The sequence below is a fragment of the Pristiophorus japonicus genome, chromosome 1, assembly GCF_044704955.1.
Source record: "Pristiophorus japonicus isolate sPriJap1 chromosome 1, sPriJap1.hap1, whole genome shotgun sequence".
Classification (NCBI taxonomy): Eukaryota; Metazoa; Chordata; class Chondrichthyes; family Pristiophoridae; genus Pristiophorus; species Pristiophorus japonicus.
Window position 1 is genome coordinate 371,183,977 of NC_091977.1, and position 12,462 is coordinate 371,196,438.

The 12,462-nt window shown below is 48.5% G+C and overlaps 1 protein-coding gene across 1 annotated transcript in view; it reads right to left on the reverse strand.

Moving 5' to 3' along the window:
* rbbp8 (retinoblastoma binding protein 8) overlaps positions 1–9,748 on the reverse strand; it is a 290,628-nt gene extending 280,880 nt beyond the window's left edge. The window contains exon 1 of the mRNA XM_070875006.1: positions 9,582–9,748. The gene's annotated coding sequence lies outside the window, so the exon portion shown is untranslated. The remainder of the gene's footprint in view (positions 1–9,581) is intronic.
* Between the last annotated feature and the right edge of the window lie 2,714 nt (positions 9,749–12,462).

Consider the following 12,462-nt stretch of genomic DNA (forward strand, 5'->3'; position numbering starts at 1 on the left):
GAAGGGGAGAAGGGAGGGGGAGAAGGGGAGAAGGAGGGAGAAGGGGAGGGAGAAGGGGAGAAGGGAGGGGAGAAGGGAGGGGGAGAAGGGGAGAAGGGGAGAAGGGGAGAAGGGAGGGGGAGAAGGGGAGAAGGGGAGAAGGGAGGGGAGAAGGGAGGAAGGGAGGGGGAGAAGGGAGGAAGGGAGGGGGAGAAGGGAGGAAGGGAGGGGGAGAAGGGAGGAGGAGAAGGGGGGAAGGGAGGGGGAGAAGGGGCGAAGGGAGGGGGAGAAGGGGGGAAGGGAGGGGGAGAAGGGAGGAAGGGAGGGGGAGAAGGGAGGAAGGGAGGGGGAGAGGGAGAAGGGAGGGAGGGAGGGGGGGGAGAGGGAGGCGGGAGGGGGGAGAAGGGAGGCGAGGGGAGGCGAGGCGAGGCGAGGCGAGGCGAGGCGAGGCGAGGGGAGGGAGGGGAGGGGAGGGAGGGGAGGGGAGGGGAGGGGAGGGGAGGGAGGGGAGGGGAGGGGAGGGGAGAGGAGAGGAGAGGAGGTTGAATGGGCTGGGCCCCAAGGCTTCGGGCAGGGCCCGCCCCCAGCACCGGAATTAAAGGCAGGTGGCCGGGGGTCGGGTCCTGGGCGAGGCGGGGCGGGGGAGTCGAGTCGAGTCCGGGGGGGAGCGGGGAGTCCGGTCGGGTCCTGGGGGGGGGGCGGGGAGAAGAGAACCGAGTCAGGTCAGGTCCGGGGGCGGGGAGGTGTTTGAGTGAGCCAGCTGAAGGGAGGCAGCAGGAGCTGGGCGTGGGAGGTGCAGCCTGATCCACGCAGCCCCAGTGAGCCCATTCGGCCAGGGCTAGGGGCTTCGTGCTTCAGGCCCCTCCCACACAGTTTTGGGCGCCTGGAGCTACTGCACATGCGCGCCCACACAGAGGTCCCGGCACTGTTTTAGCGCAGGGACCTGGCTCCGCCCCCCACAGCTCATGCTGCGCCGCGCCCAGGGAGCCGGAGAATCTGTAAGTATTTTTTTAGGCGCACTTTCTGGCGCGAAAAACGGGCATCCAGGTCGGGGTTGCGCCGTTCTAGGCGCGGCCCGAAATTTGGGCCCCGAGCTACTAGGTAGTTATTTTATAACATAAAGCAGGACATTGCCAGTGTCATAATTGCAATAAATCTGAAATGAGGCAATGAAACATTGAACAATCATGCATCCTGTTCATTGTTTTCAAAATAGTATAATTGCAGGACATAATGGTTTCAACTAGCAGTTCCCCAGCGCCCAACACCCTACCCTCCACATAACTACTACAATAATTTTGCAACCATCAAAGAAACTGCAACTAATGTAACGTTTTACCAATAAAATCTTTCTTTAAATATATGAGGTTGCATTAAATCTAAAAGAGTGTCCACAGCTTAAAAAAATAACTGAACAAGTCAACTAATCAAAATTTCACATTTGGGCAAATGACTACATTAAATTAAATTCACTATCAAACCAATCTACCAATGTTGAATCTATTTTGCTATGGCGGCATCTTTTTATGTGAACTATATTAAGGATATCTGATTAGAGCAACTTCCTCTTGCATTAAATATGTCCATCTCTTCAACAAAAACATTTGGCCTCTTAGCTCAGTGATCTAGAAGACTTACTTTCCCCCCACCCCATCTTGTTACCTAAATAAATCCTGAATGAGTCCAATATAATTGCCTGCACCATCTTAACCCGAAGACCATTCCAAGTTTAGATCATTTTTCGCATGAAAGAATTCCTCCCGACATCTGTCTTAAACTTTCCTTTCATAAGTATTAACGTATGTCCCCATACTCTTGATGCCAGAAGATTTCTAATTGACTTTGTCTCGAGCCTCACATAAATCATCAACAGTGAGGAGAGTTGTTTTAGGGTAAATTTTACAATACAACAGTCTAGCACTAGGATTCATGTGAAAGTTCATTGAAATTGAAATTCGGAAGCAGAGGTCACAAACCCTGATTAAACCCAACATCCTAAGGATTGAGATTTGATCTCTACAGTGCTGTATATAGTCAGGATACCGCACTTGGCCATGCCTCACACGCCCGCCCGCCCCCCCCCCCCCCCCACCCACACACACACACACACAAACACGTTCCAGACTGTTGCATTGTTAAATTTACTCCCATTGCTTTCAATGGGTTTGGTCTGCAGGGTGCTGTTACATTTCAACTCTTTTGTTGCACTTTTTTCTTCAGACTTGGGATATCAGGCAAATGTTAGGACTAAGATTTTTGATTAAGTAAGTTGCCCACTCATTTAAACACATGAAACCATGTTTCTTTTTCAGATTGAAATACTGTGAATTCAAATAGGTTATTTTTAAAACCAAACTGAGCTGGATTAAAAATAGAAAATACTGGAAATCTCAGCGGGTCAGGCAGTATCTGTGGAAAGAAAAGCAGAGTTAACGTTTAAAGTCGATGATCCTTCATCAGAACTGGATGTTTGACTGGCAATCAGGAAGACTAGTTTTTCGCCTGTCTTAGTGTGTGCCACAGGTCTAACTCGCTCTCTCTCTCTCTCTCGCTTAGGCAGTCCCCCAGAGTCGAAGATGACTTGCTTCCATACTAAAAATGAGTTCTCAGGATGAGTCCGATGCGGGACCTACAGTCTCTGTCACAGGCAAGGCAGATGTGGTTGAAGGGATGTTGGTTGAAGGGACGGGTGGGTGGGGTGCCTGGGTTGTCATGCGCTCCGTCCGCTTGCTCCCGGCAAAGAGACTTGAGGTGTTCAGCGCCTTCCCAGATGCTTCTCCTCCACTTTGAGCGGTCTTGGGCCAGGGATTCCGAGGTGACGGTGGGGATGTTGCACTTTTTCAAGGAGGCTTTGAGGGTGTCCTTGAAGCATTTCCTTTGCCCACCTGGGGCTCGCTTGCCGTGTCGGAGCTCCGAGTAGAGTGCTTGTTTTGGGAGTCTTGTATCGGGGGCATGCGGCCACTAAAATCTGCAGTAGTAGCAGACAATCTTCAAGGATTCAGCAGATCGTTGTCCAGTGACCAATTTTACAAGATAATGTCCTACTCTCACAATTTAAAGTAATTTTTCATACTAGTTACAACCTTAATAAGATCACTTCACAGACAACTCCTTTCAAAGTGGAAAAAAGAAATTTCTACATCATCTTCCATTAACTCACACACTAGGAATGAGCTTTACTCTGCAGTGCCTTAAATGCTTCAATGTCTCTCTTATGTCTGTGATCAAAACTAGATGCAAACGCAAGGTGCAGTCTCACCAGAACATTGCATAGTTTGAGCATAGCCTCATTTGATATGTGTATCCTATTCCAGCTATATTAAAATTCTATTGGCTTTGTTGATTGCATGGACATGCTGAATGGCGAGTCCAAGACTCCTGTGATCTCTTTCAGCTTCATTTAGAGAAGATCCCTTACTTTTTGTGGTACATATCAATGATTTAGACTTGAATGTATGGGATATGATTAAAAAGTTTGCAAATGTTACTAAAATCGGCTGTGTGATTGATAATGAAGAAGAAAGCTGTAGACTGCAGGAAGATATCAATGAACTGGTCAGACACCAAGCTCATGGTCTACAGGGCTGTAGTAATACCCACCCTCCTGTATGGATCTGAGGCATGGACGATGTATAGAAGGCACCTCATGTCGCTGGAGATATATCACCAACGATGTCTCCGCAAGATCCTGCAAATCCTCTGGGAGGACAGGCGCACCAACATCAGTGTCTTCAACCAGGCTAACAGCCCCAGTATTGAAGCACTGACCACATTCGATCAGCTTCACTGGGCAGGCCACATAGTTCGCATGCCAGATACGAGACTCCCTAAGCAAATGCCTTATGCGGAGCTCCTTCATGGTAAACGAGCCAAAGAAGGACAGCGGAAACATTATAAGGACACCCTCCAAGCCTCCCTGGTAAAGTGCGACATCACCACTGTCACCTGGGAAACCCTGGCCAAAGACCGCCCAAGGTGGAGAAAGTACATCCGGGAATGCACGAAGAGGCCAAGCACAGGCAGCGGAAGGAGCGCACAGCAAACCAGCCCCACCGACCCCTTCCCTCGACAAATGCCTGTCCCACCTGTAACAGGGTCTTTGGCTCTCATATCGGACTGTTCGGCCATCAAAGAACTCACTTTGGGAGTGGAAGCAAGTCCTCCCCGATTCCGAGGGACTGCCAATGATGATGATGACCAATGAACTGGTCAGGTGGGCAGAACAGTGGCAAATGGAATTCAATCCAGAGAAGTGTAAAGTAATGCATTTGGGGAGGGCTAACAAGGCAAGGGAAAACACATTAAATGGTAGGACACTGAGAAGTGTAGAGGAACAAAGGGACCTTGGAGTGCAGGTCCACAGATCCCTGAAGGTAGCAGGCCAAGTAGATAAGGTGGTTAAGAAGTCATATGGAATACGTGCCTTTATTAGCCGAGGCATAGAATACAAGAGCAGGGAGGTTATGTTTGAACTGTATAAAATACTGGTTAGGCCACAGCTAGAGTATTGTGTGCAATTCTGGTCACATTATAGGAAGGATGTGATTGCACTAAAGAGGGTATAGAGGAAATTTACGAGGATGTTGCCTGGAGTGGAGAATTTTAGCTACAAGGAAAGATTGGATAGGCTGGGTTTGTTTTCTTTGATACAAAGGAGGCTGAAGGAAACCTTAATGAGGTGTATAAAATTATGAGGGGCCTAGATAGAGTGGATAGGAAGGACCTATTTCCCTTGGCAGAGGGGTCAATAACCAGGGGGCATAGATTTAACATAATTGGTAGGAGGTTTAAAGGGGATTTGAGGGAAAATGTCTTCATCCAAAGAGTGGTGGGGGTCTGGAATTCACTGCCTGAAAGGGTGGTAGAAGGAGAAACCCTCATCACATTTAAAAAGTACTTGGATATGCACCTGAAATGTCATAACCCACAAGGCTACGGACCAAGAGCTGGAAAGTGGGATTAGGCTGGATAGCTTTGTCGGCTGGCACAGACACAATGGGCAAAAATGGCTTCCTTCTATGCTGTAAATTTCTAAGATTCTAAGGCCAAAACTTGGAATGCACTTGGCTGCCCAGTTCAGAGATACCAGTGAGAGTGCTGGGTAAATTTAGGAAAGCAGCTTTCTTGGGACACTCCAGAATCTTGCATGCTCCTTTTAAATTAGTGTCAGTGTTGTGTTTGCGCAGCTGCCTCCTACAGCACAATTCACAGCAGCCAAAGTCATGCATGATGTAAACCTTCCAAACTCACTAAATCCAGTCACTGGAAGACCCCTTTTTATCTTCCTGCAGCCAGATTTAGCAAAGTCAGCAAATTTAAATCAATTCTGTGCAAACTTTGAATCCATATAATTCAAGATAAATGAGTATTTACAAATTAATGAAGGACAGTCAGCATGGAAATATGAGTTTTTTTAGCAGCATGGAAAGTTGGTTGACGTGAGAAAATAAAGAGTTGGGGTAAATGGGGGATGCTTGTGTTACACACTATTAGAACTATTTGCTCATGGGGAGGGCTCATGCCAAATGGCCTGTTCCCGTGTTGCAACTTCTATATATTTCTATGTATTAAGACAGTGTGGTGCCACATGATAGTACAGACAAGAGTGACCGCAACACTAGGCTAAATTCCTATTGAGACACTTTAATGTGAGAAGGCACGGAGCAGAAGAGGTACTGCCAATTCTCACGAATCCATCACGAGAGATGCGATTTAAGTGAAATAAAGCATCACTCGATGAAACTCCTAAATCTCGGGATTTATTTTGGATTTGCCTGATGACGTCAATTCGCCAGTTTGCATATGTGCGAAAAAAACAGCAAAAAGTCAGAGCTCTGTGAATCGTCACTGGCTGAATTCTTTTCTTTGGTAGTTTTTTTATTGATGAAAGGCATTCAGAAAGATCGGAATTAATACAATTTATTTTAAGTTCTCAACAGACAAAAGACTGTGAGTATATTATACACAGGTACTACATTTATTGAAGATTCGCGGTACAAATTGTGAGGATGATGTATTGCATGGAGGTGCATTATACTCAAAGATTTACAGTAATATTCTGTGTGTCATACACTAGAAAAATAAATCCAAGTGTCCTTTGTATTATCTCCAGGCGGAAGGAAACCTCATTAACGAGGTGGGTCGACCGCTGAGCTCAGTCTACTGACTTCAATCACTGCAGCTAATGTTCTGGGCCTGTTGGAGAGCTCGGCCATGGCATTAGTATGTTTATTTCAAAGTTAGAGAGGATGTTTGCTCATAATTTGGTGTTTTCAAGGAAACTAGGAGTGACGTGATAGAGAGAGCTTTGAATCCAGTGTCTTTACAGTCCGTCGTAGCTTAGAACACTGCACAGCTTGATTCGATATTTTACATCTTGCTGCATCCAGCAGATTCCCTGTATCCTTTATATGAAGCCCACAGGAGGAGATCTGAGTGCTCAGGATTATACCCAAAGAGCAAATCTAATAAATGGGTTTAGGACCAAGCAACCAGGCACCCTCAGGTCGAGAGATCAGGTTGCCTGTATTTGCAATACAAATTGCTTTCACACACACGTCCCAAAAGAATCCAATTGGATACTGGATTTTGTCCAGGTCTGACTACTATTGTGATTTTATCAACTCTTCACTTTCAAAATATTTTTGCAAATACCAAAATCAACAGGTAAGGATAATGAGAAGGAAATTGAGAGAGAGCAGACAGGTCCTTTTAGCTGTTCAGTTACTGAACTGGCATATTAATTGGATTCGTGAATATTGCAGGTACATCAGCAATTCAAAGAAAAATTTGAAAAAACATGCATTTACATAGCACTTTTCACATCCGCAGTACATCCCAAAACGCTTTACAACCAATTAAGTACTTTTGAAGATGCAACATCTGCCCTTTTACCTCCTCCCATCCCACTGTCCAGGGCCCCAAACACCCCTTCCAGGTGAAACAGCAATTTACTTGTACTTCTTGCAATTTAGCATAATGTATTCACTGTTCACGATGTGGCCTCCTGTACATTAGGGAGACCAAATGCAGATTGTGTGACCGCTTTGCAGAACACCTTCGTTCAGTCTGCAAGCATGACCCCGAACTTCCGGTCACCTGTCACTTTAATTTTCTGCTCCACACTCACTCTGACCCCTTCGGCCTCGTCCTCCTACATTGTTCCAATGAAGCTCAACGCAAGCTCAAGGAACTGCACCTCATCTTTCACTTAGGCACTTTCCAGCCTTCTGGACTCAACATCGAATTAAACAATTTCAGACCACAACCTCTGCCCATATTTTTGTCCCTTTTTTTTTTATACAAACCCCCCTTTTTTTTCTCTTTCCCATGGCAGATGGCGATGATTCCGCCATTCACACCTTATCTAGACTCATTTTTTGTTTCTTAACTTGTTCCATTACCATCTCATTTTTGCCCATCATCGCTTTTGTCTCTTAATCTCTTCTGCCTTCCACCCTATCACAGGAATTCCACCCCATCACAGACTTTCCATTTTGTTCTTTCCTCTCCTCGCCCTTTCACTTCCTTAAGAATCTGTTACATCTCCAGTTCTGACAAAGGGTCGCAGACCTTAAACACTAACTGTTTCTCTCCACAGATGCTACTTAACCTGCTGAGATTTCCAGCATTTTCTGTTTTTACTTCTGAAGTGTTGTCACTGTTGTAACGTAGGAAATGCGGCAGCCAATTTCTGCTCAGCAAGCTCCTGCAAACAGCAATATAATGACCAGATAATCTGTTTTCAGTGATGTCGATTGAGGAATAAATATTGGCCAGAACACCAGGGATAAATCCTCTGCTTTTCTTCAAAATAGTGCTGTGGGATATTTTATGTCCACCTGAGAGAGGAGACAGGGCCTCAGTTTAACGTCTCATCCGAAAGACAGTCAGACTTGCAAAGCAAATTAGAGAAGTAAACAAATAGCAGTCATAGCTAAGTAGCCAACTAAGTAGCCAGGAGACCAGAGGGAGCACGAACTGGAGTCACAGTTTGATTCCAAACCGCCCAAGGAGAAATTATAACAGGTGACCAAAAGCTTGGTCAAAGAGGTAAGTTTTGAGGAGTGTTTTGGAGGAGAGAGCAATAGTGAAGCGAAAAGGTTTCGGGAGGGAATTCCAGAGTTCAAGGCCTCGGCAGCTGAAGGCACGGCCACCAATGGTCGAGCGATTGAAATCATGAATGCGCAAGAGGCCCAAATTGGAGGAGTGCGGAGATCTCAGAGGGTTGTCAGGCTGGAGAAAATTATGTTCCGGAAAGAGTAATGGCCAAAAGCAGAGCAAGGTCGACGTGCGAGTGATGAGACAGCGGGGCCACCGATCCACCTATTCCTGCACCTATTTCTTATGTTAGTCATCATCATCATAGGCAGTCCCTCGAAACGAGGATGACTTGCTTCCACATCAAAAAGGGATGATTTCACAGGTGTTTCAATGAAGGATCCCGAACTACAATCTTGAAGGGTGGAAGATGCCTGTGCGTGAATTTTTTTAAACATGTGGTAGCCGTTGCACATCAGCCACCACACGGACTTGACAGAGTTAGGTCTTGGTCCAGTGGTGAGGATTAACCAAGAGGACTGGTGACCAGCTCTGCTGCACGGACCTAGTGCACACACATATCGCAGTGTGGACTGGCCCGTGCTGCCCCGGCCCCCTGGCCCCGAACTCATGCCTCTCCCAGGCCCCGATCACATCCCTCCAGTCTCTCACCGCTCCTGCTGTATCTGCCCACGCTCCAATCACCGACGTGGACCTTGATGACATCACTCTTCGCTGCCGTCGCCCTCCTGCACCAGCTCGCGCTGCTCCCTGAAGTGGCATGCCTCCACGCTGCTCCCAGACACCGCTCGCCACTCCTTTTATGCTAGTAATGGGTCACTGACGGCAGAATGCTCTTCCTGTCTGGGAGCGTGAGGGATCTTGATTTTTAAAGAGTTTGTCTTGACTTATGAGACAGTGGGGGTTGGCATGTCTGCAGAAGCCAAGTCTGGAGGAGGAGTCGGCAGGACATTGCTGGCAAACAGTAGCATTCACAAAGCATATAGCATCTCCTGCTGGCACTGTTAATTTTGATGAAGCAAAATCCTAGAACCAAAAATTATCTTTTTTGCAAGCCTACATTTCTGAGCATCTTGTTTAGTCATCCTTGACATTAAAAATAAGCAACAGTAATTTAATTCAGTCGTTCACACAATGCTAATAACTGGCTCCACCCACAAAAATCTCTCTGCCTCCAATAGTCCTCCAACAATGTATTCCTACTTCAAAAATTGAGCATTGATGGAATAGTCAAACCGCTTTGCAGCAACATTAAACATGGATCTATAAATCAGGCGTGAAGGCCTAATCTGAATCCAAGGGGAGGATTTCCTCCAGAGCCTCGCCGCGCTGGTGTCAGACCAGGTCAGGCAGCATTTCGCCGCGTATAACTGGACAATCGGCGTGAAGTAAAACTACTCTGCACCAACTCGCATCTCAAAAAGTACCTCCGCTCTCTCTCTCTCTCTCTATTTGCTGCTTCACTTCTGTGTTTGTTTCCACCCTTCACTCCCACCCCTGTTTCCTTCTTGTTCTCGCTCGCCAGCTATTTCCTTACTCACCTCACTTCGGATTCACCAAATTCTCCTCAGGTTCGTTTGCTCTTTTCTTCTCCCACTCTTTCAGGCTCCCCGTTTGTTTCATCCACCATTTGCTCTTGTTTCTGCCCTCATTAACCCTCTCTCGCGCGGTGCAACAATGCCGGGCAGCCGCGGCGCGAGCCGGTCCGATAAAGTTCAAAATCAGGCGGCAAGCGGCGCACGCGGAAGCTGTGCCGCTGGAGGGGGCGTGGCCTCGTGATTGACTCGAGGCTCAGCCAATAGAAAATGGGACCCGAGCCCGGTCCCGCCCCCAGTGGCGGACTGCTGAAAGGAGGACTGAGGGTCGGTGCTCGTGATCATCATCATCCTAGGCAGTCCCTCGGAATCGAGGAAGACTTGCTTCCACTCTTAACATGAGTTCTTAGGTGGCTGAACAGTCCACTAGAGAGCCACAGTCCCTGTCACAGGTGGGACAGATAGTCGTTGAGGGAAAGGGTGGGTGGGGAGTCTGGTTTGCCGCACGCTCTTTTCGCTGCCTGTGCTTGTTTTCTGCATGCTCTCAGCGACAAGACTCGAGGTGCTCAGCGCCCTCCCGGATGCTCTTCCTCCACTTAGGGCGGTCTTTGGCCAGGGACTCCCAGGTGTCAGTGGGGATGTTGCACTTTATCAGGGAGACTTTGAGGGTGTCCTTGAAATGTTTCCTCTGGCTCGTTTGCCGTGAAGGAGTTCCGAGTAGATCGCTTGCTTTGGGAGTCTCATGTCTGGCATGCATACTATGTGGCCTGCCCAGCAAAGCTGATCAAGTGTGGTCAGTGCTTCAATGCTGGGGATGTTGGTCTGGTCGAGGACACTAAAGTTGGTGCGTCTGTCCTCCCAGGGGATTTGCAGGACCTTGCGGAGACATTGTTGGTGGTATTTCTCCAGCGACTTGAGGTGTCTACTGTATGTGGTCCATGTTTCTGAGCCATACAGGAGGGCGAGTATTACTGCAACCCTATAGACCATGAGCTTGATGAAGTTTTGAGGGCCTGGTCTTCAAACACTCTTGTCCTCAGGCGGCCGAAAACTGCACTGGTGCACTGGAAGCGTTGTTGGATCTCGTCGTCAATGCCTGCTCTTTTTGACAGGAAGCTCCCGAGATAAGGAAGTGGTCCACGTTGTCCAGGGCCGCATCGTGGATCTTGATGACTGTGCGGTAAGGACAGGCTGGTGGAGGACCTTTGTCTTGCTGATGTTTAGCATAAAGCCCATGCTTTCGTACGCCTCAGTAAATACGTTGACTATGTCCTGGAGTTCAGCCTCTGTGTGTGCGCAGACGCAGGCGTCGTCCGCCGCACAGCACTGCCCTCCAATCATCAAGATTCACGGCGCAGCCCTCAACAACGTGGACCATTTCCCATATCAAGAGCCTCTTATCAACAAAGGCAGACATTGATGCAGAGATTCAACATCACCTCCAGTGCAGCCTTCAGCCATCTGAGGAAAAGAGTGTTTGAAGACCAGGCCCTCAAATCAACCACCAAACTCATGGTCTACAGGGCTGTAGTAATACCGCCCTCCTGTATGGATCTGAGGCATGGACGATGTATAGAAGGCACCTCAAGTCACTGGATATATATCATCAACGATGCCTCCGCAAGATCCTGCAAATCCCCTGGGAGGACAGGCGCACCAACATCAGTGTCCTCGTCCAGGCTAACATCCCCAGTATTGAAGCACTGACCACACTTGATCAGCTTCACTGGGCAGGCCACATAGTTCGCATGCCAGATATGAAACTCCCTAAGAAAATGCTTTATGCAGAGCTCCTTCATAGTAAACGAGCCAAAGGTGGGCAGCGGAAACATTACAAGGGCACCCTCAAAGCCTCTCTGGTAAAGTGCGACATTACCACTGACACCTGGGAGACCCTGGCCGAAGTGGAGAAAGTGCATCTGTTGAGCTCTTTGAGTCACAACACAAAGAACGTGAAGAGGTCAAGTGCAGGCAGCGAAAGGAGCGCACGGCAAACCAGCCCCACCGACCCCTTCCCTCGACAAATGTCTGTCCCACCTGTAACAGGGTCTGTGGCTCTCATATCGGACTGTTCATCCATCAAAGAACTCACTTTGGGAGTGGAAGCAAGTCTATGCTCACTGTAGCTCGACGACAGAGGTTGGGGAGGTCTTGGATCTGGCCTGGAGACGGCAAAGGTTGAACAGGTTCCCACTGGTTCTGTAGTTTAGTTCCACTCCAGCGAGGAGCTTGTCGAATGTGAGGTGGAGTATGGCAGCGAGGAAGATTGAGAAGAGGGTTGGAGTGATGACGCAGCCCTGTTTGACCCCGGTCCGGACATGGGTTGGGTCTGTGATGGATCCATTGGTAAGGATTACAGCCTGCATGTCATTATGGAGCAGGTGGAGGATGGTGACATACTTTTGGGGGCATCCGAAACGGAGGAGGACGCTCCATAGACTCTCGCGGTTGACAGTGTCAAAGGCCTTTGTAAGGTCAAAGAAGTCCATGTATAAGGGCTGGTGTTATTCCCTGCATTTTTCCTGCAGCTGTCGCGCTGCAAAAATCATGTCCGTTGTGCCCAGTGCATGATGAAATCCGCACTGCGACTCCGGGAGGAGCTCCTTAGCCACAGCTCCTGGGCCTCCACCCCCACCCTCCAGCGGCAATCGGAACACCTCCAGCGGCGGCAGATGGTCCTCTCCTCCACAATGGAGTCTGGGCCTCCTAGGCGACGGTTGGACCCCCTGCGGCAACAGGCGACCTCCTCCTCAACAGTGACAGGGTCGGCTGGCCTCCCCCCGCCTCCTTCAGGCCTGCTCCTCTCCTTCTCCACTGGTGACCTGGCCGCCTCTCCTCCTCCAGCACGTGGTGAGTAACATGGCTGTGACCCCCCCCTGCTCTCCCA